This window comes from Macaca mulatta, chromosome 5 (assembly GCF_049350105.2).
Source record: "Macaca mulatta isolate MMU2019108-1 chromosome 5, T2T-MMU8v2.0, whole genome shotgun sequence".
In the NCBI taxonomy this organism is placed as follows: domain Eukaryota; kingdom Metazoa; phylum Chordata; class Mammalia; order Primates; family Cercopithecidae; genus Macaca; species Macaca mulatta.
In genome coordinates this window covers 182,869,533-182,895,928 of record NC_133410.1, presented here as the reverse complement: position 1 = coordinate 182,895,928, position 26,396 = coordinate 182,869,533, and the positions used below count along the sequence as shown (strand labels likewise).

General features: G+C 39.4%; 1 pseudogene across 1 annotated transcript; it reads right to left on the bottom strand.

Moving 5' to 3' along the window:
- Positions 1–22,487: 22,487 nt before the first annotated feature.
- On the bottom strand, positions 22,488–23,880 carry LOC697728 (phosphoglycerate kinase 1 pseudogene; annotated as a pseudogene). The gene has a single exon (XR_010419.5). The product of XR_010419.5 is annotated as a phosphoglycerate kinase 1 pseudogene (transcript).
- Positions 23,881–26,396: the final 2,516 nt, after the last annotated feature.

The window sequence follows — 26,396 nt, the reverse complement described above, 5'->3', positions numbered from 1 at the left end:
TAGCCAAGATAAAACTGCAAAATCCTCAACTATTCTTTCAGTCTTTCTTGTTTAAATGTGGATATTGAGAACAAAAGAGCAAGTCTATGAACTACTTGCATATACTTCTGTTAAGAGATAAAATCCAAAAGGCTCTAAAAATACTGTACCGAACTTTATATCAGAAGGGAAAGGTTTAATTATAAGGGGCTAACAAGTTTTGTGTAAGTATAAATCAAGTTTGCTCCAAACTGTATGTGTCTGGATGTTGCTGAATATCTGCCCTTGGGTAAGCCTTTGTAGTCTTAATTTGCTTATTCATACTCTTTCTTTTATCTTTTGGGTTTAACTCAGAACATGTTCTTCTTAATGTATTATATAGTGAAGAATTTAGGACACTAGCTGTTTGCAAATATATTGGAGTTGAGATTACTGCAGGGGCTAGAGCTATGTATAAACTCAGACTGTGGTAAATCATGTAAACATTTCAGTCTTTGTTTGAAAGAAGTCATTTTTTATTATATGGTTTTTTTTCTGGGCAGAGTGCCTCTACCTGCCCTGTTTTCTTCTCTTTTATCAGTCATTTTATTTACATAGCAGTTTCCTTCAACTTGTAACTTACAAATTAACTTGACATAAAGCTGATTCTTTCTCGATGAGAAAAATAAAATATGCCATGTATTCTTCTTTTTTTATTAAACCATCTGGACCTCTAGAAGCAAAGCCCAAACCTAACAGCCTCTCACAATATAAAACAAATATGCATTATTCTATGGAGGAAACTAAAACAGGGCTGTCTTTTCTTCCTCTACGAATGGAAAGAAGCTTAATTTACAGGGATTTCTGCGAAAGGGAGTCTGTACCACAGGAGGAGGGTATAATAGCAATTACCAAAAAAAAAAAAAAAAAAAATGCCAGGGTTTCATTACAAAGTAATTAAACACCTCCCAGACCTTTGAAAGTTTGCTCAAGGTCCATTTGATTGTTACCAGAGGCTTTAAATATATAGGAAAGAGAGGATAAATTTCCAAATCAAAATATTCTTAATGGATGGCAACTGGAGAAAAACAATGGCAGGTTGTTTTCTCAGTCATTCGGTTAAGTGTGCATTGTGAGACTTAATAAACAAACAGTGTTTACAGCATGTAGTGGCTGTGAGAACACAGGTGGAGTGTTAAGCGTGTAAATGGCACTAGTACACACAACTAAGGTGTTCCATTTCCTAACGTGACTTCTCAAAATGACAGGGTTTTACCCTGGCATAGTGCCTCTGAACAAAAGCAATAGATAGACACTGTGAAGGCAATAGGATTTAACCTGTGTGTTCAGTCAGCTGCTATTACACAACTGGAAAAAAAAAACCTGCATTCCTAGGTAATCTGAGACTTAAAGAGACATAATACATGTTAATCATTTAGTCCACTAAATTCATGAACCTATTATCGAAGTTTCACAGAATCAGAAAGGGGAACTGAAATAGCAAGTGCTTTTGTGCTTTTCTGCTTTTCTGTCTTTATTCTAACATAGAATTATTCTCTATGAAATGACCGCATACAACACCCAAAACACAACATTTTTTACATAAAGCTAATGCATCCAACTCACCACAGATATTTTCATAAACAACAAAATAACAGTTTTACTTTGTACAAAGCAATAGATCTCTAATACATTCACATCCGCAATTGCATCATGCATAGACAAAAATGCCATTAAATTATATTTATTTGGGCAATTTTATGGTTTTCAGATTCGGACTAGAATTTTTGTGCTAGTCTATCCCCTGTTGCCTGTCATACAGAAGGTTAGTGCACACCAAAACCATCCTTGAAGATGCTATCTTCCCTTTATTAATCTCGGGGAACTGATACTCTATCTTTCCCTACCTTTCACCTCAATAGAGAGATGGGTTTCTGAATTTGTCTGTTGAATATACACTTTCACCTCCAAGGGCCTTCAGGTTACAGTGCTGCTAAAAAAGCAAAACTCAGGTTCAAGAGTGCCTATTACCATATACGTGTTAAGTTTTTGTTTGTTTGTTTGTTTGTTTTTTTCTCACCGGTATGTACAAAACCTCCCAATTGCCTATAGCTTTTCTTGATAGCTGGGGCCATGCCTGCATGGCAGGCTAAGTCTTGTACATCTGTGAGATTTTAGATCCCCTTAGGCGAGATTTCTGGAATTGGAAGCGATTTTGAGAGAGCAATTTCAAATCTTTGCTCCAAGAAAGTAGTAACATAATTTCCCACTAAAACTATAACGATTTGTATCTTTAAAGAACAAAAACCAATGGATTGTCAGCACGCTCAAAGAAAATATTGGCATTTTTCAAAAAAAAAGTCTAGTTACTTTTCAGCCCAACTGTTTCCTTTGGCAAAATCTTGTGGATCATATTTGGAACTTTTGTAGACATTTTAAACTCACAGATCCCTGTGTTTTAAATGCAGATTGCCTACATAGGCTATGGAACAAGGTTTACCTTTATCACTGGATCACTACACCACAAAATAAACATTATTCGAAGCCACACCTTTTTTGTGAGGTTGACAAAACAAGGCAGCCAGATTTGAAAGGTTAGGAATTCTGCAATGGAACTTGATTCATGGCATCTAATAAAGATATTTGAATGCTCCTGCCAAGTTCAGCAACAAGACTTGCCAGAACATAGAATCTCAAGTAAGCCTACCCTTAATCTTGTGTGAGAAAAGAAAACAGGCCCAACAGCAGCAGCGGCTGGATTTGAGAATTCATCCCTGCATTTTTTTTTCTCTTAATAAAGGTCAGCTGTACCACTAAGAAACAACATATCAGTAATACCTGATACTGTTGAGAACATTCAGCAAAAAGAGAGGGCTTCTGGTCAATTAGGAATGTATCTACATTGTATGAATTACCTCCTTTTTAGAGTTCTCCTTCTCACTCAATACAGGCAGCCTTCGATTATTCCAGTTAATTGGGAGTGAGAAGGATAGACGAGAGAGGACAAGATCAAAGAGATAGGTAATAAAAAACTCCACTGTAGTTGGCTTTCAATTTTGTTTTTATTCTTGCACTGGAATATGGGTGTGCCTGGCATTCTGAGAATTTGCATTTCAGAAGAAGTAATAGAAGTAGGCCATAGAGACCTGAATCGGAGAAACTGAAAGTCCTTGGAGCTCTCTGTCTGCTCAGCTTCTCCTGATCAAGCCATTCCCTGCTGGAGATGGACAATCTCCATTTCTCCAAGTATTGTCTGAACTAAGTGGAGTGGAATGTTTCTTGTTTATCAACAAGAACATGAGAGGAAAATGTTCTACAGAATGATGATGTAAAATGATGAATGATTTATTGTTTCCAAAGAGAATCTGTGGAATAGAATCAATGTCCTTCTCAGGAAATTGAAACTTGTCACACATTTCAGAGATATTTAGCCTAATATAGTTGATAAATGCATACATTTTGCAAAATGAGATTGCTTCTGGAGATTTTGCTACCTCTCACTTCCCCACATACCCACACCCACAAACTTCCCATATCTTTAAGAAACTAACATGATCCAGTTAGTGGTCCAGAAGGATGGAAGCCCAGGAAACAGCAGAAATAGACACACCCCTGAGCAACAGAATAGTGAGAGACAGCTCAAGAACATCTTTCACCTGGAGGAGTGACCCATCCCCGGTGCCGGCTCAGTGATATTGCTACAAGTTGAAGAATATTTTAAAATTTATTTAACCTACATATTCTTCCATTTTCAAAGACCTAAACATTTACGTATTTGGCAGGCGGGATGAGCTAAATGTTCACTCATGGAGATACTGCCATTAATGTGGCTGCTAGAAAAAGTTTTAGTACATGACTTGGAAGTTTTACAATCATTTTCCTAATGCCAAGTTCTTTAAATTACTGTGATGAGCTGAACAGAGTGCACAGATGATTTAAAGTCTGGAAAGTTGTTCACCAGAAAACATTTCATTTTAGTTAGCGTTGTCTCAGTAGGACAGAACCTCTAAACAACAGTAATTCAAGGACTTGGCTAACATACTGGACATGGAGAACAGTGTTTTATCACCAACTTTTGGATACATTTGCGTAGTATCTAGAGGATTGAATTATATACATGGCAAATCCAAGTGACAAATATTAGTTACACAACTTAAATTCTAAAAAAAAATCTAATGATAGGACATTTTAAATTAAAACCAGAAATTCGTCCCTTTTTAAACATGAGTTGGAAAATTAACAAAATTTTGTATCAATCTATGCAAAAGCAACAAATGTAAACTTTTGTTAAATTAATAAACTCTACTGATTTTGTAATCGATGCTTTAAACTTACATCTTTTTTTTTTTCTTAGATGGAGTCTTACTCTATCTCCCAGGCTACAGTACAGTAGTATGCTCTAGGCTCACTGCAACCTCCACCTTCCACATTCAAGCGATTCTCCTGCCTCAGAATCCCAAGTAGCTAGGACTACAGGCAAGCACCACCATGCCCAGCTAATGTTTGTATTTTTATAGAAATGGGGCTTCACCATGTTGCCCAGACTGGTCTTGAACTCCCGGCCCCAGGTGATCTACCCAAAGTGCTGGGATTACAGGCTTGAGCCACTGCACCAGCCTCAGCTTACATCTTGATTGCAAAAAAGGATAATTTAGATTAGCTAGGCACTTACAAGATCATCAGTGAAACCCAGCTTAACTCAAATTGGCATTTTAAGTCAATATGAACAAATTTTGTACTGAAGAAACACATTTTTAAAAGCTAACAAAAATGGGGAAGTATAATTGCAAATACATAAGCCAACAGTAGGTAGGAAATAAGCCAAAAAAAAAAATCTTCATGCTCTTTGGCATAGTTGGCATAAATGTTGCCTGAAAGTATGAGTCATAAGTACAAAGTCAGCACAGATGGGACAGCCCATATACAAAAGACCAGTATTTATCCTATAACACACTCAGGACTAACTGTGACAGGTGTTAGAAAAACATGCAACATAAGAAAAAAGGGAGAAAATGGTCATCCTTTTTCAAAGGATTCAATCTTAGTCATCCAAAGGTTGCTCTAGACACTAGAGAATGTACACCATTTATTTATTCAAAAGACACCAACTAGAAGATTCCCTTCAGCATGATCACATTAGAATAGCTATACTTCAACTACAGATGTATACATTAATTGTACAAGCAGAGTCACACATAATTTCAAGTGACTCACTTTGGACCTTTGGACTTTGGAATGTCCTAAGGACTTTCAGCAGGTTCACAATCCTCATTAAACTTTATATATATATATATATATATACACACACACACTTTATATATATACACTTTATATATATATACACTTTATATATATATATAGTCCATATGTCAAGGAACGTGGGAAGCCTCTAGCTGCTGACAGGCGTCCTTGACCAGCAGATAGCAAGGAACTGAATTCTGCCAAAAACAAGGATGAACTTGTAAATGGGTTTTTCCTCAGAATCTCCAGACAAAAACTAAGCCCAGTCTACACTTTGATTATAGGCTTGTGAGACCCTGAACAAAGACTTCAGGAATTCCACAGGAGTTCAGAACATGCCACCAAAATATGCAACGTGGGCATATTGGTTATTTTGAACTCAAGGTGCTTGAGAAACAGCAGAGGCAGAAAGAGGTCTCTGAACTCCATGTTTCTACCTAAAAGCATGTCATAAAAATTCCCATGAGAATTGGAGACTGGGTGTTGATATCCACCAAAGTGGATCTGTATAAACAAACCTACTAAAATAACCCTTATCTTTCATAGTTTCCTCCATATATTTCCTAATCATTTCCCCACCCCTGGAAACTTAACTCCCTTTTTATTTGTCTTGTTTCTTCTGCACAGATTCATCATTCTTTGTTTTTAAAAAGCTATATAAGTTCTCAATTCCAACTTAACTATAAGTTTTGTTGACTTCTTTCTTTCCTAATCTGAAAACTTTATCTTATTACCACTTTTTCAGTTTTGTTACCAATAAAAGGAAATACCCTGCTCCTATTTTCAAAAAAATATTAAAAAAAAACTTTTACCTGTACTAAGAATCTCATCTTCATCTGTTTCTTCTTCATCCTTATTTTATGAATTATCTCTTCGATATCAGGTGAATTCTTCCCTAATGGCTGTTTCCAAGCAACTGTTCTGTCCTAGTTTTATGCTGTCTGAATAGTATTCCTCACTCTCCCTCACAAGTTTCACTTTATTATTTTGACTCTTCAATGATGAATTTCTCAGGAGGAGTTTTACTTGCATTACCACTTTACATTGTCTACCTTAGTGCCTTCACAGCTAAACACCCTCTGTTTCACGTTCTTCTGCATAAACCGCTCTGACCTTTATATTGAGCTTTGTCAGGGAAAGCAACTCTGCTACCTTAGCCAAAACCAGGAAGGATGGGGAACCTAAAGTACCACCTCAAGATGCAGTAACTTCTAGACTACTCTTCAGACTTTCTACTACTTCTTGTGTTTATTCTGGTAATCTGTGTCATCTGAGGAACTTATCCATTAATCAAACTTACCAAACGTATTGTCATCACATTGTTCATGTTCCCTTGTTATTCTTTAAATGTTGATAGGATCTAGACTGATGACTTTTCCTTTATTTCTTATGTAATAGTCTGTTGTCGCACTGCTAAAAGACATACCTGAGACTGGGTAATTTATGAAGGAAAGAGGTTTAAGTGGTTCATAGTTCTAGTTCTGTGGGCTGTACAGGCTTCTGCTTCTGGAGAGACCTCAGGAAACTTACAATCATGGACAAAGGCAAAGGAGAAGCAGGCATATCTTCACATGACTGGCAGGAAAGAGAGAGAGTGAAGGAAGAAGTGCTACATGCTTTCAAACAACCAACTCTCACGACAACTTTATCATGAAACAGTACTCTAATAGCCTCATGAGAACTTTATCACAAGACCATTAGAAACCACACCCATGATTCAGTCACCTCCCACTGTCACCTGTGGAGGGTGTCCAGGTTCTTGGCGTCTTGAACAAAGAATTGGACAAAATGCACAAACAAAGCAAGGAAGAAATTAAGGGATTTATTGAAAATCAAAGTATACACCATGGTGTGGGAGTGAGCCCAAGCATAGGGGCTCAAGGGCCCCCTTACGGTATTTTGGAGAGTTTACCCTCTAGAGGATTCCACTGGTTACTTCAGGTACACCTTATATAAGTGGAGAGGATGAAGAAAAGTTCCAAAGTTATTTACTTTGCATATGCCCTACAGAGAAGATATTTCCTGTCATAGCTGAAGTGTGCATTGGCCTTATGTTCCCTGCATCCAGACCCTGTTTTCCTGCCTCACCACCAGGCCCCTCCTCCAACACTGGGGTTTATAATTCAGCATGAGATTTGGGTGAAGACAAAGAGCCAAACTGTATCATATGATACTGACAATTTGTCTCTCTCTCTCTTTTTTTTTTTCTTTTTTTTTGAGACAGAGATTCACTCTCTGTTGCCCAGTCTTGAGTGCAATGATATGATCACGGCTCACTGCAGCTTCAAGCTGCCAGACTCAAGCAATCCTTCCGTCTCAACTTCCTGAGCAGCTAAGACTACAGGCACGCACCACCACACATGGCTAAATATTTAATTTTTTGTAGAGACAGGACCTTGCTCTGTTGCCCAGAATGGTCTCACGGCTCACTGCAGCTTCAAGCTGCCAGACTCAAGCAATCCTTCCATCTCAACTTCCGGAGCAGCTAAGACTACAGGCACGCACCACCACACATGGCTAAATATTTAATTTTTTGTAGAGACAGGACCTTGCTCTGTTGCCCAGAATGGCCTCAAACTCCTAAGCTTAAGTGACCCTACTGCCTTTGACTCTGAAGTACTAGGATTACAGGTGTGTTGTCTTTATTGATCTTTTTAATGAAGTATTTCTACTCTCGGTATTTGGAAACTTAAAGCCTCTCAGTGCTATATGAGTTCCGGAAATTTATCAGCTCCCTAGTAATTCTTTGCCTGGCCACATAGTTTCACCCTATCAATCCACAGCTTATAATTCATCAGCAGAATTCAGGGGACCATTAGGCAAATTTCTGTAGCTCTTTTTTCTGCATAGCTACATCCTCACTGAGTGCTTTCCCACATAAATTGAAAATCCTCACTCTCTGTGTTTTCTGAGTCTGGTTCCTCAGTGGAATCTGTGAAACTATTACTTCTGCTTGGATTCCCCTTCCTGTGAATCAACCTTGAAAGGGCCTCCAGGTGGAAAGTCAAGATGAACAAATCAGGTGAGGCCTGATTTGTTCCCTTTCTCTTAAGAATCACTGTCCTGTGCTGCCTGTTAGCCAATGTGTGAAAAAAGGCATTTAAGATATTTTGCCAGTAGGGGGTCATGATCAGGACTGATTTATCAATTTGGAGAAACAAAATTCTTTTAACTCAAGGCTCCCTCTATCGCCTACGGTCACCTTGCCCAGCCTTGCTGCAAGTATATTTCCCCTGTTGTCAGAATCTGGCTACAGCTGTGCGGATTGAATGGGACTCAGTTAGCATCCTTCCTAACAGTGATGCATTCAAGGAAACGGCCTGGATGTTGAAAGAGCAATGGCAATTGAAGTGACTGATTTTACCAGTCTTCCACTCTTGCTTAACGATGGTAAGAATGGAATGTTAAGTTACTACCTTTCAAATGGCAAATTCTTTATGAGTAGTAATTCATTCCATAATTCTTGATTATGAAAGAGGTGCCCAAATTGATTTCTTTACACAGAAGGCACAGCGTAAAATGTTTAGGCCTGGAGGAAAAAATGTCCACAGAAAAGGGAAGTGAGGGCTAAGAATACATCTCATTGTAAGGCTCAGGAGTTTTTCTCCTCTGTGGAGCCAGCCAGCTTTCTGCCCTTCTTCACTCACCCTGAGGTCAATTCAACCTCTCATTCTCCAGTAAACCATGTAGGTCCAGGGAAATCCCTTCCCTACAGCTTCGGATAAACTTTTCAAAAAGCAAGGTGATAAAGAAATGAGGCTCCAAAGACCAGGTGAATAAACCATAGAAATCTTTTAGGAAATAAGAAATGACTATTCCTTAACAACACAACATTATACTACGAAGAAGTATCATGGTTCTAAGGAGAAAATGTGAGTAGCTGCTTTCTTCCTCATGCCTTCAGCAAGCCAGTTATGTGCATTTAAGATTTTCATTCTTTGCAATATTATCGATGCAGTTAAATAACATAGTTTCTATGATTTTTTTTCTATTGCTAATACAATATATAAATTTTCTTAATAATAAAATAAATATTGTAATTCTATAATACAATATCAGGAGGAAAAGTTCTAAAATGTGTTCTACATATCATACATATAGTTCAACACACAATGATACTAACATAAATGAGCCGGGTTATCACCCTATACCATTATTAAGCATTATAGAGGATTGTTGGCACTTCTAAGAGTTTAAATGTGAATGGAAGCTACACAGCCACCTGCCAAGTTTCTCGAATTTCTAAAGAAATGAATAAAGAAGTCTGTCGGTAAGGAGTACAATGCCATAGCAAACAATATGATAATAACTGGGCTTTATTTTCTAATCATTATTTCTAGCTTTCATTGCCAAAGTTAGTGGCTTTATTTCTACAATGTGTAGGGTATGGTCGAACTTGAAAACATATTCAATTAATGAAGAGAAAGAGGAGGAAGAGTGATGGATGTAGAAGTGGGAGGGAGAGGAGGACAGCAGGAAGAAGAAGAAAAGAAGGAGAGAGAGGAGAGGAGGAAGACAAGGAGATGGAAATAAAGGAGGAAGGTGACGTGCAGGAGGGAAGAGGAAAGAGGAAGATGAAATTAAAGAGTAAATAGGAGAAAAAATGTTCTTTTATGTGTTCTTTTGGCACACTCCCAGAGAGTCCTAGGTTCAAATGACAAATAAAATGGTACCAGCCAGACCTCTGGTTTAGCTAACCATTATATAGATTCAGAGTTATTTTCTAGGTGCTGCCAAAATCTTCTATTACATCTGCCTCTAGCTCTGATTAACAAGCTTGTGTAAACTAGAAAAACAAACCGTGAATATTCTGAAGCTCTGTGTTATCTCTTCTTTATAATTATCAGTTTGTTAGTTTGAAAATATAGTATTATTATATATAATATAATATGACAAACACTCTTTATGGAACTCTGTATCAGGCATTGTTACATTATGAACCTATCGAAGGCACAGAACATACTCTATTGGACAGTGACCCCCTAGCAGAGGTGAGACAAGCATGAACCCAAATCTGTGTTATAAACGCATTATGTTTACAGCTACATATATCAGATTAGAAATGGTGTGATGGGAAAACATTAATGAACTGTGGGGAATGTGGAAATTGCAAGAATAAGATTTAGACTGGAAAAGAAAACTGCAGTTGGCCGGGCGCGGTGGCTCAAGCCTGTAATCCCAGCACTTTGGGAGGCCGAGACGGGCGGATCACGAGGTCAGGAGATCGAGACCATCCTGGCTAACACGGTGAAACCCCGTCTCTACTAAAAAAATACAAAAAACTAGCCGGGCACGGTGGCGGGAGCCTGTAGTCCCAACTACTTGGGAGGCTGAGGCAGGAGAATGGCGTGAACCCGGGAGGCGGAGCTTGCAGTGAGCTGGGATCCGGCCACTGCACTCCAGCCTGGGCGGCAGAGCGAGACTCCGTCTCAAAAAAAAAAAAAAAAAAAAAGAAAACTGCAGTTGATATGGTTTGGCTGTGTCCCCACCCAAATCTCAACTTGAATTATATCTCCCAGAATTCCCACGTGTTGTGGGAAGGACCCAGGGGGAGGTAATTGAGTCATGGCGGCCAGTCTTTCCCGTGCTATTCTTGTGATAGTGAATAAGTCTCACGAGATTTGATGGGTTTATCAGAGGTTCTGCTTTTGCTTCTTCCTCATTTTCTCTTGCCACTGCCATGTAAGAAGTGCCCATGCCATGTAAGAATCCCACCATGATTCTGAGGCTTCCACAGCCATGTGGAACTGTAAGTCCAATTATACCTCTTTTTCTTCCAAGTCTTGGGTATGTCTTTATCAGCAGTGTGAAAATGGACTAATACAGTATAAATTGGTACCAGTAGAGTGGGGGAGAAATGATATCTGAAAATGTGGAAGCGACATTGGAACTGGGTAACAGGCAGAGATTGAACAGTTTGAAGGGTTTGGAAGAAGACAAGAAAATGTGGGAAAGTTTTGAACTTCCTAGAGACTTGTTGAATGGCTTTGCCCAAAATGCTGATACTGATATGGACAATAAAATTCAGGCTGAGGTCTTCTCAGATGGACATGAGGAACTTGTTGGGAACTGGAGCAAAAGTGACTCTTGTTATGTTTTAGCAAAGAGACTGGTGGCATTTTACTCCTGTCTAGAGATCTTTGGAACTTTGGGTATTTGGTAGAAGAAATTCTAAGCAGCAAAGCATTCAAGAGGTGACTTGGGTGCTCTGTTAAAGGCATTCAGTTTTATAAGGGAAGCAGAGCATAAAAGTTTGGAAAATTTGCACTCTGACTGTGGGATAGAAAAAAAAAATACATTTTCTGGGGAGAAATTCAAGCCAGCTGTAGAAATTTGCATAAGTAACAAGGAGCCTAATGTTAATTTCCAAGACCATGGGGAAAATGTCTCCAGGCCATGTCAGAGAACTTCATGGCAGCACCTCCCATCTCAGGCCCAGAGGCCCAGAAAGAAAAAGTGATTTCGAGGACTTGGCCCAGTGTCCTCATGTTGTATGCAGTCTAGGGACTTACTGCCCTGTGTCCCAGCAGCTCCAGCCATGGCTGAAAGAAGCCACTGTATAGCTCAGGCTGTGGCTTCAGAGGGTGGAAGCCCCAAGCTTTGGCAGTTTCCATGTGGTGTTGAGTCTGTGGATGCACAGAAGTCAAGAATTGAGGTTTGGGAACCTCCACCTAGATTTCAGAAGATGTACGGAAATGGCTGCATGCCCAGGCAAAAGTTTGCTGCAGGGGTGGGATTCTCATGGAGAACCTCTGCTAGAACAGTGCAAAAGGCAAATGTGGGGTCAGAGCCTCCATACAGAGTCCGTACTGGGGCATTTCATAGTAGAGCTGTGAGAAGAAGGCCACCATCCTCCAGACTCCAGAACTGTAGATCCACTAACAGTTTGCACTATGTGTCTGGAAAAGCCACAGACAATGCCAGCTGGTGAAAGCAGCTGGGATGGAGGCTTTACCTTGCAAAGCCACAGGGGCAGAGCTGCCCAAGACCATGGGAACACACCTCTTGCATCAGCATGACCTGAATGTGAGATGTGGAGTCAAAGAACATCATCTTGAAAATTCGACCACCACGCTGGATTTCAGACTTGCATGGGCCCTGTAACCCCTTTGTTTTGGCCAATTTCTCCCATTGGGATGGCTATATTTACCCAATTCCTATACCCCCATTGTATCTAGGAAGTAACTAGCTTGCATTTGATTTTACAGTCTCATATGCAGAAGGTATTTACCTTTTCTCAGATGAGACTTTGGACTGTGGAGTTTTGAGTTAATGCTGAAATGAGTTAAGACTTTGGGGGACCGTGGGAAGGCATGATTGGTTTTGAAATGTGAGGACATGGGATTTGGGAAGGACCAGGAGTGGAATTATATGGTTTGGTTGTGTCCCCACCCAAATCTCAACTTGAATTGTATCTCCCAGAATTCCCAGGTGTTGTGGGAAGGACTCAGGGGGAAGTAATTAAATCACGGGGCCCAGTCTTTCCTGTATTATTCTTGTGATAGTGAATAACTCTCATGAGATCTTATGGGTTTATCAGGGGCTTCTGCTTTTGCTTTTTCCTCATTTTCTCTTGCCACCACCATGTAAGAAGTGCCTTTTGCCTCCCACCATGATTCTGAGGCCTCCCAGCCATGTGGAACTGTAAGTCCAATTAAACCTCTTTTTCTTCCCAGTCTTGGGTATGTCTTTATCAGCAGCATGAAAATAGACTAATACAAGATAATGACAAAAAACTTCTTTTTTTATTTTATGACGGAGTCTCATTCTGCCACCCAGGCTGGAGTGCAATGGCGTGATCTCAACTCACTGCAACCTCCATTCCCTGGGCTCAAGCAATTCTTCTGCCTTACCCTCCTGAGTATCTGGGATTACAGGTGCCTGCCACTAATGCCTAGCTAATTTTTGCATTTTTAGTAGAAATGGGGTTCCACCATGTTGGCGAGGCTGGTCTTGAACTCCTGACCTCAAGTGATCCACCCACCTCAGCCTCCCCAAAGTGCTAGGATTACAGGCATGAGCCACTGTGCCCAGCCTAAAGCTTCTTAAAAGAGGTATGGCTCAAGCAGAAATTTTGAAAGATAAAATAAGATTCAGAGTAGTCATTCTAATGGGGGTAAATTACTTTTATCAGGAATTAGTAAAAAAGAAAAAAGAAGATAATAGAAAAAAGGAAATTTGATTGCCATTTCCAGTAATAGAAAAGAGATAAGCACATTGAATGTTGAGTCACCATGCACCCAAAATATATAAGGCCATGATGCTCCGGCTCTGTGACTTGTTAATACCTAGTATGCTAAAAATGTTTTTTTTTTTTTTTTTTTTTTTTTTGTCCAACCAGTAAGCTAAGACATGTGTTTTTGCTTCAAGACTTCTCAGGCCCTTTAATATATAACAAATATACTGTATTAAACCATGTTCCCTGAGTATACTTGACCTGTGGTATGCTGAATCCAGCTCTTATCAGCTTATAGAAGCCAAATGTTAAAGTTTTGTGAACTAGGAAAGCCACTAGTTAAACAGCCATCATACAAATTATAAAAATTTACAATTGGATAAATTATATCAAACCAAATCAATAAATACTCAACATTCATCATTTCCTAAACATGTGACTACATGTACTAATATCTATGTATCTGTATATGTCTCCTGTATAGCTGTGATGGAAATATTATAAAATGATGTACTACTCAGCATTTCTTCCCAACAAATGTTACAAATAAGGACTTTGTATTTTTTCAAGGAAGCCAGTTGTTAAACATTTACCAGCATACCATGGAAACTATTTTCTCTGAGCAACAGATAGGACCACTGTTCTCAGAGCACACTTTAGGAAATGCCAACCCACAGGAAAAAAGTTCCTTTCAACTCTATCTCCTAATAGCTCCTGTATTTATCTTTTGCTGCATCCAACAGAAATGCAGTCAACTTACCTGTTTTCCTTGACACCTACTGATTCTTTTAAGTCTCATCTCGGACATTGTCTTTTTTTGTGAAACCTCTGATGTCTCCATGCCGAAATAAGAAGATCCTAGATGCCTCCACTGAAGCTTGAATGTGCCTCTATTAGAATATTATTGTCCTACACAAAGGCATAAGAATGATACAATGGACTTTGGGGACTTTAGAGGAAGAGTGGGAGGGGGTCGAGGGATAAAAGACTACAAATATGGTGCAGTGTATACTGCTCAGGTAATGGGTGCACCAAAATCTCACAATCACCACTAAAGAACTTACTCATGTAACCAAATACCACCTGTACCTGAATAACTTATGGAAAAAAATAAAAATATAAAATAAGTATTTAGGAATCATCCTGATCCTGTTTTTAGGGTAAAGTTTTAGGGATTCAATCCTACAGGTGTTCTTTTGCCAGAATGGACCCAAAGCCAATTCTTGATGGAAATGCTGACTCAGCTCTAGGAATTCCTGAGTTTGCCTTATATGCCAATGAGATGCTCCACCACTGAAGTCAAAATCTGTGATCAGCTCCTTAATGTCCATACTGAAAAATCACCCTTACTTGATAATCCTTTACTTAATTGGTATCTATATCCCATGGGTACATATTAAGTCCGTGCAAAAGGCATCATGGTTTTTGCATTGTTGGAATTTGCCCTTGATATTAGAATACATTCTTAAATAAATATAGTTATGCTATACATTAAAAAGAATATTATTGCCCTAGCCATAATTCATTAATTTATTTGACAAGTACCTGTTTTACCCCACAATGTGTAGATGCTAGGAATAACATTGAATAGATACCAATAGTACCCGGTGAGAGAGACAAAAACAGGTTAATTAATTACTATTTTGACAGGGGCCAAGAAAAAAGTATAATTGTCCACACATCTATTTCATCTTCAAAACTGTGATTCACCTCAATGATAAAGGCTCTTTTAAATTTTGTTTTCTCTTTAAAGATGGGACTCACTATGTTGACCAAGTTAATCTTGAACTCCTGGTTTCAAGCAATCCTCCTCTCTCAGCCTCCCAAAGGGCTAGGAATACAGGTGTGGGCCACCATGCGCAGCCAAAGGCTCCTTTTAAATCATCTTATTCTTCTTAATATCAAGGGTCTTGTAGAGCATATGTGTTGAACAAATTTACTGAGATAGAGGATATGCATAAGGAGAGAGAAAAAATGAAATATTTACTTACAGGTTATTTAACTGATAAGCACAAAAGGATGATGAAAAAAAATATATGTATGTATGAGCAAGAATGCATGAAGAAGATAATTCCTACTCTTCAGTGTAAGGGAGGTATCTATAAAATACCTGTGTGAAGAATGAGTTAGACATGTTGATTGTGGTAGAAGATAAGAATAGTAATGAAGGAGACAGAGATGTTGCTGACCGTCTAGAATTTCACAACCTTAGAGCGATGGCTTCAGTCTTTGCAGAGATAATAATCACTGACATTGTTGTTGTTGCCTAGAAAGAGAAGTATGAAGACATTTGCATGGGAATGTGCATGAAAGGCATTCTAGGGCTGAACAGAAAAGATTAAAAGATTAAATGATTAAATTGGGAATAATTCAACATTTCCCTGACCACCAGATGGACCACCATTCATTTCACTGCATCCTCCAAATGAAAAACTGTTATATTTTCCCATGTGTATAATGATAAGAATTCCCCAGCTTTCCAAACACAGACAAGTCCCAAGTGTTCCAATGGCAAACTCCCACTGAGAATAACATAAGCATTCAGAAACTTCAAGGAAACTCCCCTATTGCCTGCCAAAATCTTTTTTTTTTTTTTTCAAAAGCCATGTACAGTTTCTGGAATGATTTCATGATTTCAAGATGATGTGTTTAATTGGGTTTGCAAACAAACATACGAGATGTACATATTGGAATGTCATGGTTTGCCCTCTTAAGTACATTTTTATTTAAAACATTAACACATTGTGAGAAGTTAGAGTACCCACATGTCTGCAAAATGAATGACTCAACAATTCCTCAGGAGTTCTCACACACACAAAAAATGGAGGCATATAATCTGAACTAAAGACAAATGAAGAGATTTAAAAGTAACAGGATTCTAAATGCATTCTGATACAAAGACATCATGGATTGCCCTCTTATATTTATTTACATCTCTCTGAAGATTGACTTGGGGGCTAGGTGTTTCGAAATCTGATAACAATTCATACTTGGAAATTACACTGGGCAAGGAGCTTTTCTTGTTACATAACCACACTTAATCCTAAAAATACTTGAAATCCTAGGTATTTATTAGGTGGTATATTCTAATTTTTTTCATTTGTTTGTTGTCAATAATTTTTGATCACAGACTTCTTTAAAATTCTGATATTGTCTCTGAACCTCCTGCTTAGAAAAGTGCATGTGTTCCACGTGTGGTGCAGAAGTTTATTTTGCCAACTCCTTGAAACCTATTCATGAATGGTGGGACTGGTGGGAGGATGGGGGGTTCCACAGAGCCCAGGTCAACTATCTCAGATCTGGTCCAAATACCTATCTTACCTGTTAAAGAAGAAATGAAACCCAGAGGCTAAGAAGTGATTTGTTGAAAGTTCACTCAACAAATGAGTAGCAGAGCCACCAGTGAAAGTCAAACTTTCTTGCTAACTCATGGTCCTATATTTTCCCATTACCTGCTGTGAATTTCAATAACCACTAATAATCAAGGTTTTGGTTATCTCCCCTCACTCTTTACCCCTCACCAGCCAGCCTATATAGTCATAGTCAAGAGATAGTAAAGTCAGAAGTTGGAGAAACCTGACTTTATTTCTGATTGACTATTGATTGATTATTGATGGAAGCTATTGCATGACTGGACATAAAAATACTCTGCATCCATCTTTTTACACATAAAGTAGAAACAATTGTTTGTGGTTAATTCTAATTACTTAGGAGTACTGCAAGAATAAATGAGATAATGTATATAGTATATGAGAATCAAATCAAAAACATTTAATAAAAACTTCCTCAAAACAACAAAATAACTAACAACCTGTGCTTTCCAAAACATTACAACCTAGGAATAAGTGTGAAGTCATGATTTTGGTAACAAATAAATTTTCCCTAATTCTCAGGTTCACTGGAAAAATGACTGAGATGCTACACTTGTCATTACTAAAAGTCTCAAGCTGCATTCGCTATTGTCCTTATAGGCAAGAATGTCTCCATGGCAACTCCAGGGAACTAAGCTAATGGCAAGGAGATCAGTAAGGAGACTGTCATGGTAATTCAAATGAGATATAGTGATAGCATACTTAAAAGCTTCCATAGTAGAGACGGAGAGAAGTGAATAGATTCCAGGATACTTAGGAGGGATAGCAGTGATGGACTGGAGATCATGGTAAAAGAATACCACACAGCTTCCTGGCTTTAGGCCCCGGGTTCATGGTGGAACCATTCACTCTCACTGGGAGCAAAGAGAGAGCAGCTAGAGGAGGTGAAGAAGGTGAAACAGGTTGCAATGAGCGAGGCCTCTACTTCCCAGAAGGAAGTGGGCAATAAACAGCTGCATATGTAAGTATGCATTGGAATTAAAGCAAATGTCCAAAGGCTGTAGGTCAGAGAAGGAGATATTCAGGTAAAATGGAGGGAGCTGATATGTGCCAGAAGAAGTAGAAGCTCACCAGTTTGCCATTCTCACTTTTTTCCACCACAAACCAAGACAAGTAAATTTGTGCTGGTGGCTGCACCTTCATCATGGCAAGAAGTGTTTTGGAAAATCTGAACCAACTTGAATCTATTAGTACAGTAAAGTTTTAGTAGCAATGTTAATAAGGTAAAGAGAAAGAGGAAATTGATTTAGAGGAAACAGTTTAGGATTTGTCTGCCAGGGAAGGGAAGAGAGAACTAAACCTCTGAGTAAAAGTGGCTTTGTGACTAATGGGAGGCTTGGAGGTAAATTGATTGTGGTATTTGCTAAAGGTCCCTAACAGAAGATGAGAAAGAAATAGGAACTCATGCTTTTGATTTCACAACCTTCTTTTCATTGTCCAAATCTTTTTTTCTAACCCCATTGCTGCTTTACTTTTTAGATCTCAGATACCTAGAGTCACAGAATCATAGGACTGAATAAACCCTCTAACCACTGAAAGCCTGCCTCATATCTCAACATCCTAATATAGCAATCTTCTGTATCACATCACTGTCCAAAAATAAATTGTATTTTTCTTTTTATCAGAAATCAGTGAAGTATCACTTTGGGGTACATCACAATAACTCATTTACTTATAGTTGTTGTTTATTGACAATGTGCATTCTTCACTGTATGTCCAAGGTGAAACGAATGATCATCATTCATCAAGGGTCTAACATGTCCAGTGAAATAGCCATTGGCTATCTAACAGGAGAACTGTTCCACAGATGGCTTAGTTACAATGTAGAGTAGGGAAATTGATAAGAATTAGGTCCCGAAGTAATCTAGGCAAAGCAGAGGTTTTCAAAGCTGAACCTTAAAAACACCTGGAGTGTTTTAAAAGGTAGTTGCCCAGGTCCTATTTCAAACAAATTAAATCAGAATCTCTGGGGACAAGACCCAGGTATTCGTATTTTTTAAGACTCTCAGGTTGTTTCAAAGGGCAACCTCAGTCATGAGCTTACATGAATTGGACGTTAATGGCTGACCCAGTGTGCTCCCATTATAGAGTTCAAGCCATGTGGATTCTAACTACATTCCCCAGTTTAGGATTGAGCTGTGAATTCATGTGCTTAAAGGCTTCAGAGTCTCTTTTTGCACACCCAGCAGCCACAGGAAACCATTTCAAGTGTGTGTGTGGGTAGTCAGGGCAAATGTTAAAGATGACTTTTGTCTGGCAAAACAATTTTCGTATTTTGTTACTAGGCCAGGCATGGTGGCTGATGCCTGTAATCCCAGCACTTTGGGAGGTCAAGGTGGGAAGATTGCTTAAACCCAGAAGTTAGAAACTAGACTGAACAACAGAATAGGACCCCGATTCTACAAAAAATACAAAAATTAACCAGGTGTTGTTATGCATATCTGTAGTTTCAGCTACTTTTGGAGCTGAGGTGGAGGATCGCTTGAGCCCAGGAGACAGAGGATGCCGTGAGTTGTGATCACGTGATTGTACTCCAGCCTGAGTGACAGAATAAGACTCTATCTCAAAAAAAAAAAAAAAAAAAAAAAAAATCTTACTAAAACTTGGTGGTCTCAAACTCCTGGGCTCAAGCAATCCTTCTGCCTCCACCTCCCAAGGTGCTGGGATTACAGGTGTGAGCCACTGTGCCCAGTCCAAAACTTAAATTCTTAACCATGCAGCTAAACTGCCTCCAAATAAGAGCACTATAAAACAAAGCAAAACAAATCCCCATTTTTATAGTAACAGGGATAAAAGTTATCAAAAGAACTATATTGATGAATGGCATTTGGAATAAAAATGAGTATCTGTGCATTAATCAAAGCTAGGAGTCATGTTTCCATAGACTGAGCAACGTGTTACCTCCTTTGAAAGAAAAAACATTCACAAATGTACTGTGCTGACTTAAGTATGCAAAAACATAGAAATAGATAGAAAACATATTCTTATAGCTCTCATAAAAGTATGAGACCAAAGTAAATTTATAAACAAAACCCAAAAAAGTGTATTAACAACATTAATATAGCAGATGATACTGTTGTCCTAAAATGAAATCAGCAGTGTCAATATGAATATCATACTGATAATCCAAACTGTGTTCACACAATAAATCATTACGTGATTTGGCCCTTACATGATGCACTTTTAAAATACTAAACTTCCTCTGTTATCCTCATATTGGCCTTTGACAATTAAAAGAGTTGCCTATTTGGGAGGCCAAGGCAGGTGGATCATGAGGTCAAGAGATTGAGACCATCCTGGCCAACATGATGAAACCCCATCTCTACTAAAAATACAAAAACTAGTTGGGTGTGGTGGCGCAAGCCTGTAGTCCCAGCTACTCGGGAGGCTGAGGCAGGAGAATCACTTGAATCCTGGAGGTTGCAGCAAGCCAAGATCGTGCCACTGCACTCTAGCCTGGCAACAGAGCGAGACCTCATCTCAAAAACAAAAGAAAAAAAGAAGAAAGAAAAAAGGTTGCCTATGCATTAGAGAACCTGTTAAATAAGCTCACCCAGATATCTCTACAAAAAATAAGTCTATTACAAAACTGCCTCCTCCTAATTTAGCACACGGTGCTACTTTAACATGTCTCCTTTCTCCCTGAAAATGACTCTTCTTGAGATTTATTTCTTTAATAACTAGGTTTATTATGACTTACAAGATAAAGACAACAATAAAGGATATTTGTTTCCTTTGGGATTTCCAACACTAATTCCCCTGTTGTCTTTCAGGAGAATCTCCCATGGGGGAGATATGGAAGGGATGCATCGCTCCTTCCAAAGGCAGAAAACACATGACCCAAGTTTGGTCAATGAGACTGTCCCACTATTTTTAATGTGGACCAAATGAGCCAATGACCAGAGATTATTAGAATTAATGATGCAAAAGTCAGACTCAATGGCACTAGTAATGATCTGGTGGCAGTATCAGTGCCCACCAGCAACTTTGGATTGTAGTTCCAGCTCAGACTGACCCTGTAGCTTTTATTTCTTCTTGCAGTCTGTCCTCAGTTCTGTGAATCCCTTATATAATTCCAGAAAATCCCAATGTTGCTATGACAGCAAGATTTGACTTCACTTTTATAAGCAAAAATCCTAACAAATACAGTTATTAATAATAGGAAGAGGTTTGTAAGAAATGAAAATATGGAGAATCTAGGATTTATTATCTAGCTATTGGAGACTATAGGTAGACAGTCTCATGAATATTCCCCAATAGGAATCAGAAGTCCATGGGAAACCATGATGAAGCAGCTAAATAAGTACACCTCTACTGTTTCAAAGTAGGCAAATCTGTGCAAACCTACACCAATGTCCGAGGAAGCTGAGAGGCCGAAGAAAGAGGCTGACATATCCTGTTTCTTAGAAACAAACGTTTAATAGGGACTTAAGGAACAGAAGCCATGCCTGTGTCTTGGGTGGTGGCAAGACAAGATGGCAGATCCTGGCACCATTACCTCTCTGATCCAGGGCTTACATACCATAGTGAAGTTAGTGGCTCAGATGGAATTTGTAGGCCAGTTGAAGTGTGATAACATCAAGGTTGTTTGACCTGAGGCCAGGATTTAAAGTTAAGTACCTTTTCTTACACAAGGAACAACAGATAAATGGAAATCTTAGAGGCCTTCCAGATATTGGAATTAATCAGTGAAGCCAGCATGGCAGATTAGCTTCTAAGGTGGAGCTGCTTTAGCCTACCATCCAAAATGGAGTTGCTTTAGCTTCCATATATATTTAATATGCTTCCCCATAATTTCACTTCATTTCTAAACATTTTCCTGCTAAATGAAAAACCATTATATGACATTTTTCCATTAATTTTGATGGACCAAATTATGATTCATTTCATCCGATCCAAAATACTCAGTTTCCAATGGATAGAAAACTATATCAATTGAACAAAGAAAATAAGTTTATATAATTAAGAACAACAATTCAAAGTAATAAATACAGCTTACACAGAAAATTAAGTGCCATGAAGATTTACTGTCTTCACTGAAAAAGAATGAGGAGATTAGAACGTAGAAAATAGTCACTGGAGAAAGAGAAAGACCTCAAGGGCTCAAGGCAGTTATTCTTTGGAAAATAAGTTCTTTTTTTTTTTTTTTTTTTGAGAAAGGGTCTTCCTCTACTGCCCAGGCTGGAGTGAGTGGGTGGGAACATTGCTCACTGTAGCCTTGGCCTCATGGGCTCAAGTGACCCTCCTGAGTAGCTGGGGCCACAGGTGCACGCAGGTATGCTCTTCTTTTGCACCATTTTATTCATCAATTTTCCACCACAAACTGCACTTAAAACTAGCATTATAACATAGAAACCACTTTTTTTTTCAGTGGACACTTTCATTGTTTATTTAATGGATCATCAATTTTGTCTCCCTACCTACAAATGGAATTTCATCTTATTTCCATGCTGAGTAGTGAAACAGTGACAAAGCTAATCATAATAGCCTACATCAAAAGAGAACTAACATAGCTCACTTGTTTTAACAGGCAAAATAGAAATATATGCACTCTAGAATGCACAATGTTTAGTCACTAAGAAATTCAAATGGGATCTTCAAGAATGTAGGCAAATCCAGGGTGTAGTAAAGATGAGCTGAGATGCCGCGCAACTGTTTAAGGGTTCCTGGCACTGCATCTCTTGGCCACTAGCTGAACCTTGACACGGAAGGTTTTAGCTAATGCCAAGTGGAGTTGCAGAAAGTGCTAAGTTGACTTAGGGGCTGTGCACAGGAACTAAAAGGTAGGAAAGTACTAAATATTGCTGAGAGCGTCCATCCCCAGCAAGGACTTTACCTTCCAGGAGCTCCAAACTGGCACCACCTCCAGTGCTCACATGGCTAACTTTAGCCTCCATGTTCCATTTGGCACAGCAAGTGGCAGTGTCTCCACCACCTATGATGGTGGTGCAGCCCCTAGAAGTGGCTTTCACCACCTCATCCATGGGGGCTTTGGTTCCCCGGGCAAAAGCTTCCCATTCAAATACCCCCACAGGACCATTCTACACAATCTGCTTAGCCCGAGTCACAGCCTCAGCATACTTCTTGCTGCTTTCAGGACCACAGTCCAACCCCATCCAGCCAGCAGGTACGCCAGAAGCCACAGTGGCTTGGCCAGTCTTGGCATTCTCATCAAACTTGTCAGCAGTGACAAAGTCAACAGGCAAGGTAATCTTCACACCATTCTTCTCAGCTTTGGACATTAGGTCTTTGACAGTCTTGGCTCCCTCTTCATTGAACAGAGAAGTGCCAATCTCCATGTTGCTGAGCACCTTAAGGAAGGTAAAAGCCATTCCACTACCAATAATCATCTCATTGACTTTGTCCAGTATATTATTGATCAGCTGGATCTTGTCTGCAACTTTAGTTCCGCCCAGGATGACCAGGAAGGGTTGCTCTGGGCTCTCCAAGGCCTTGGCAAAGTAGTTCAGCTCCTTCTTCATCCAGCAGCCTTCTGTGGCAGATCGACTCCTACCAGGGAGCTGTGGGCTCTGTGAGCAGTGCCAAAAGCATCATTGACGTAGACATCCCCTAGCTTGGAAAGTGAAGTCAGAAAGGTTCTATTTTGACTGGCTTGGCTTTAACCTTGTTCCCAGAAGCATCTTTTCCCTTCCCTTCTTCCTCCACATGAAAGCAGAGGTTCTCCAGCAGGATGACAGACTCAGCAGCTGGGTTGGCACAGGCTTTCTCCACTTCTGGGCCTACACAGTCCTTCAAGAACAGAGCATCCTTGCCCAGCAGAGATTTGAGTTCTACAGCAACTGGCTCTAAGGAGTACTTGTCAGGCATAGGGACACCATCAGGCTGGCCTAGGTGACTCATAAGGACTACCGACTTGGCTCCATTGTCCAAGCAGAATTTGATGCTTGGGACAGCAGCCTTAATCCTCTGGTTGTTTGTTATCTGGTTGTTCTTCATAGGAACTTTGAAGTCGACTCTCATAACGACCCGCTTCCCTTTAACGTCCAGCTTGTCCAGCGTCAGTTTGTTACAAAGCGACATTTTGGAAATACGGCTGGGGAGAGAGGTCGGTGATTCGGACAACCAGGGAGCTGGCTGCAGACGTGCGTTCCGGAGATGAGAAGAATGCCGAACCGAAACCACTTTTAGGGTGAAAAACGTTTGTACACAAGAGACTTTAAAATATGTAAATAGTGCAGGCACAAAACAGACTCAAAAGTCATAGAAGGCGCACCCTTTTCATGCCTTTTCACTTGGCATGCATATACAAAACATAATTTCTTATTCATCCAAGCATTGTTTTATATAATATTGTCTGACCATAAACTGTGTGTCAAGTCTATTGATGAGGATGTCTTTGCTTAGAAACATGTTAAAATATTATATTGTATATCTCTTTAAAATATCATATCTTACATATCTTTAGAAATATATCTTAAATATCTTTAGGTTATAAAGTCATTATACTGAAAAAGAAAAGAGTCATTCACAAAGAGGTAAACGTTTCAAGAGATGCTAAAACAAAAGGTCATAAGTAAATGGTCATGAAGGAGGAAAATCTGTGCTGTATATCGTCTTCTAGAATAAAATATCCTCTAGGGTGAGGCTTTCGGTGACCATGTTGCCCAGCCCATAGGCTGTGTAAAGGATGTGAATAAAAAGACCGGAGTGTGAGAAAGGTTAATCTGTTGGCATTTTATATAGACATATATCAAAGAGAATGTGGATGCTGCATAATGGAGACATGAATGAGTTTACAGCCTGCCTCTCTCAAATACAAGTCAATTGCCATCTTCTTTTTTCTAAGCAGGGCAGTTTCAGCAGCCGGTACGGTACAAACATGGCTTCTGTGTTTCCAAGATCTTGATGGGCAAAATGAATGCAACACTTAGTTGCTTTTGTACCAGGAGGGAACTTTGAGACCTGACTGGAGCCTGGACTTCTTGGGACTCCTGGAGAGACGTAGGCCCTCAGAGCTTCATAGATGTATACAGAGATGTGTAAGAGATTATTCACCAAACTGTTAATGTTACCTTAGGGTAAAGAGCTTTCATTTTATTTTAACTTTCTTACTAACATCTATCTATCGTGGCCATTTTTTTCCCAGCAAACCTGTATTAATTCTGTAATGAAAAATATCATAAACATACTCCGTTGTGAAATATAATTAGAACAGAAAAAGTATTAACTTATTAAAAAGTTCAAAATTCTAAATTCTTGGCTCAAGTCAAATACATTTAAAAACCCAGGGACTTTCTAAAATCATGTGAAATAATTATTTAGCTCAGGCAGCTGCAGGGCTGATGTGGCCAAAGGCTCATGCTGTAAGTTGTCCATCTGCACCAGTTACACCATCTGTTGAATGCCAAGCCTCACCAAGTCTCACAATAATAGTCCTGGCTAACACTTAGAAAATGCTCTATTCAAGACACTATACTAAGTGCTATATTTATATTATCATACTTAATATTCAGAAAAACCCTATTAAGTAAGTACTATTGTCTTCCGTGTTTCACGGGTTAGGAAACTAAGGCATAAAGAAGTTAAGCAAATTCTCATAGGTCAAATAGCTGGTAGTATTGCAGCAAGGATGAAAACAATTAGACTGATTCCACCATCCATATGCTTGATTGCACATCGTGCAGCATACTGGTCAGGAGTGAACAAGCACTAGAGAATTGCAATGAGATATGTGGAGAATTTCGAGTTCTGCATGTACCCAGAAATCCTGAAACTCCAACCACCCTCTGAGCCTCCCTGGTCCATGGGATCATAGTTTAGACCTTTATTAGGATGTTCTCCTGTTTGAAAGTGTTGCTGCATCCTGATCTGAAGAAGTCACCCTGTAAGAAAAAGTCAGTTCTCATGATGAACCCCTCCCTGCTTCTGCTCAATGGTGCAATTAATTAGCCAAAACAAACTTCTCAGCTTCCCAGGATCCCAGGATACCACTGTGCTTCCTTTTTGTCTCCTCACCCTTTAAATATTGGAGTGTCTCACAACACTGTCTTTAGTTCTTTTCCCTTTATTATCTACACTCACTCCCTAAGGGATCCCTATCTCCTGCCATTAAATACTATCAGCATGTTTAACTGCAAACCCATGTACCCAGACCCAAAACTTCCTGCCTGACATTTCCTATTTTTCCGTTTGAGATGAGGTCTTACTCTGCCATGCAGGTTGGAGTGCAGTGGTGCAATCTTGGCTCACTGAAGCATCTGTCCCCCAGGCTGAAGTGATCCTCCCACCTAGCCCTCCCTTCGAGTAGATGGGACTTAGACCCAGCTAATTTTTAAATTTTTTGTAGAGACAGGATCTCCCTGTGTTGCCTAGGCTGGTCTTGATCTCCTGGGCTCAAGCAATCCTCCCACATAGGCCTTCCAGAGCACTGGGATTATAGATGTGAGCCACCACACCCCACAGTGACATTTCCTTATCCAGCAGGCATCTCAAACCTAGTATGTCCAAATCCAAACTGATAATTCCTACTAAAGTAGCTCCTCATACAGTCTTCCCCTTCTCAGTAAATAAATTCATCCTTTTTTAAGTTCCTTAGTCAATTTGAAGTCATTTTTGACTCCTCTCTTGCTATTACATCTCACATGGGAATTCTATTTTCAATACATATCCAGAATCTGGCACTTCTAATC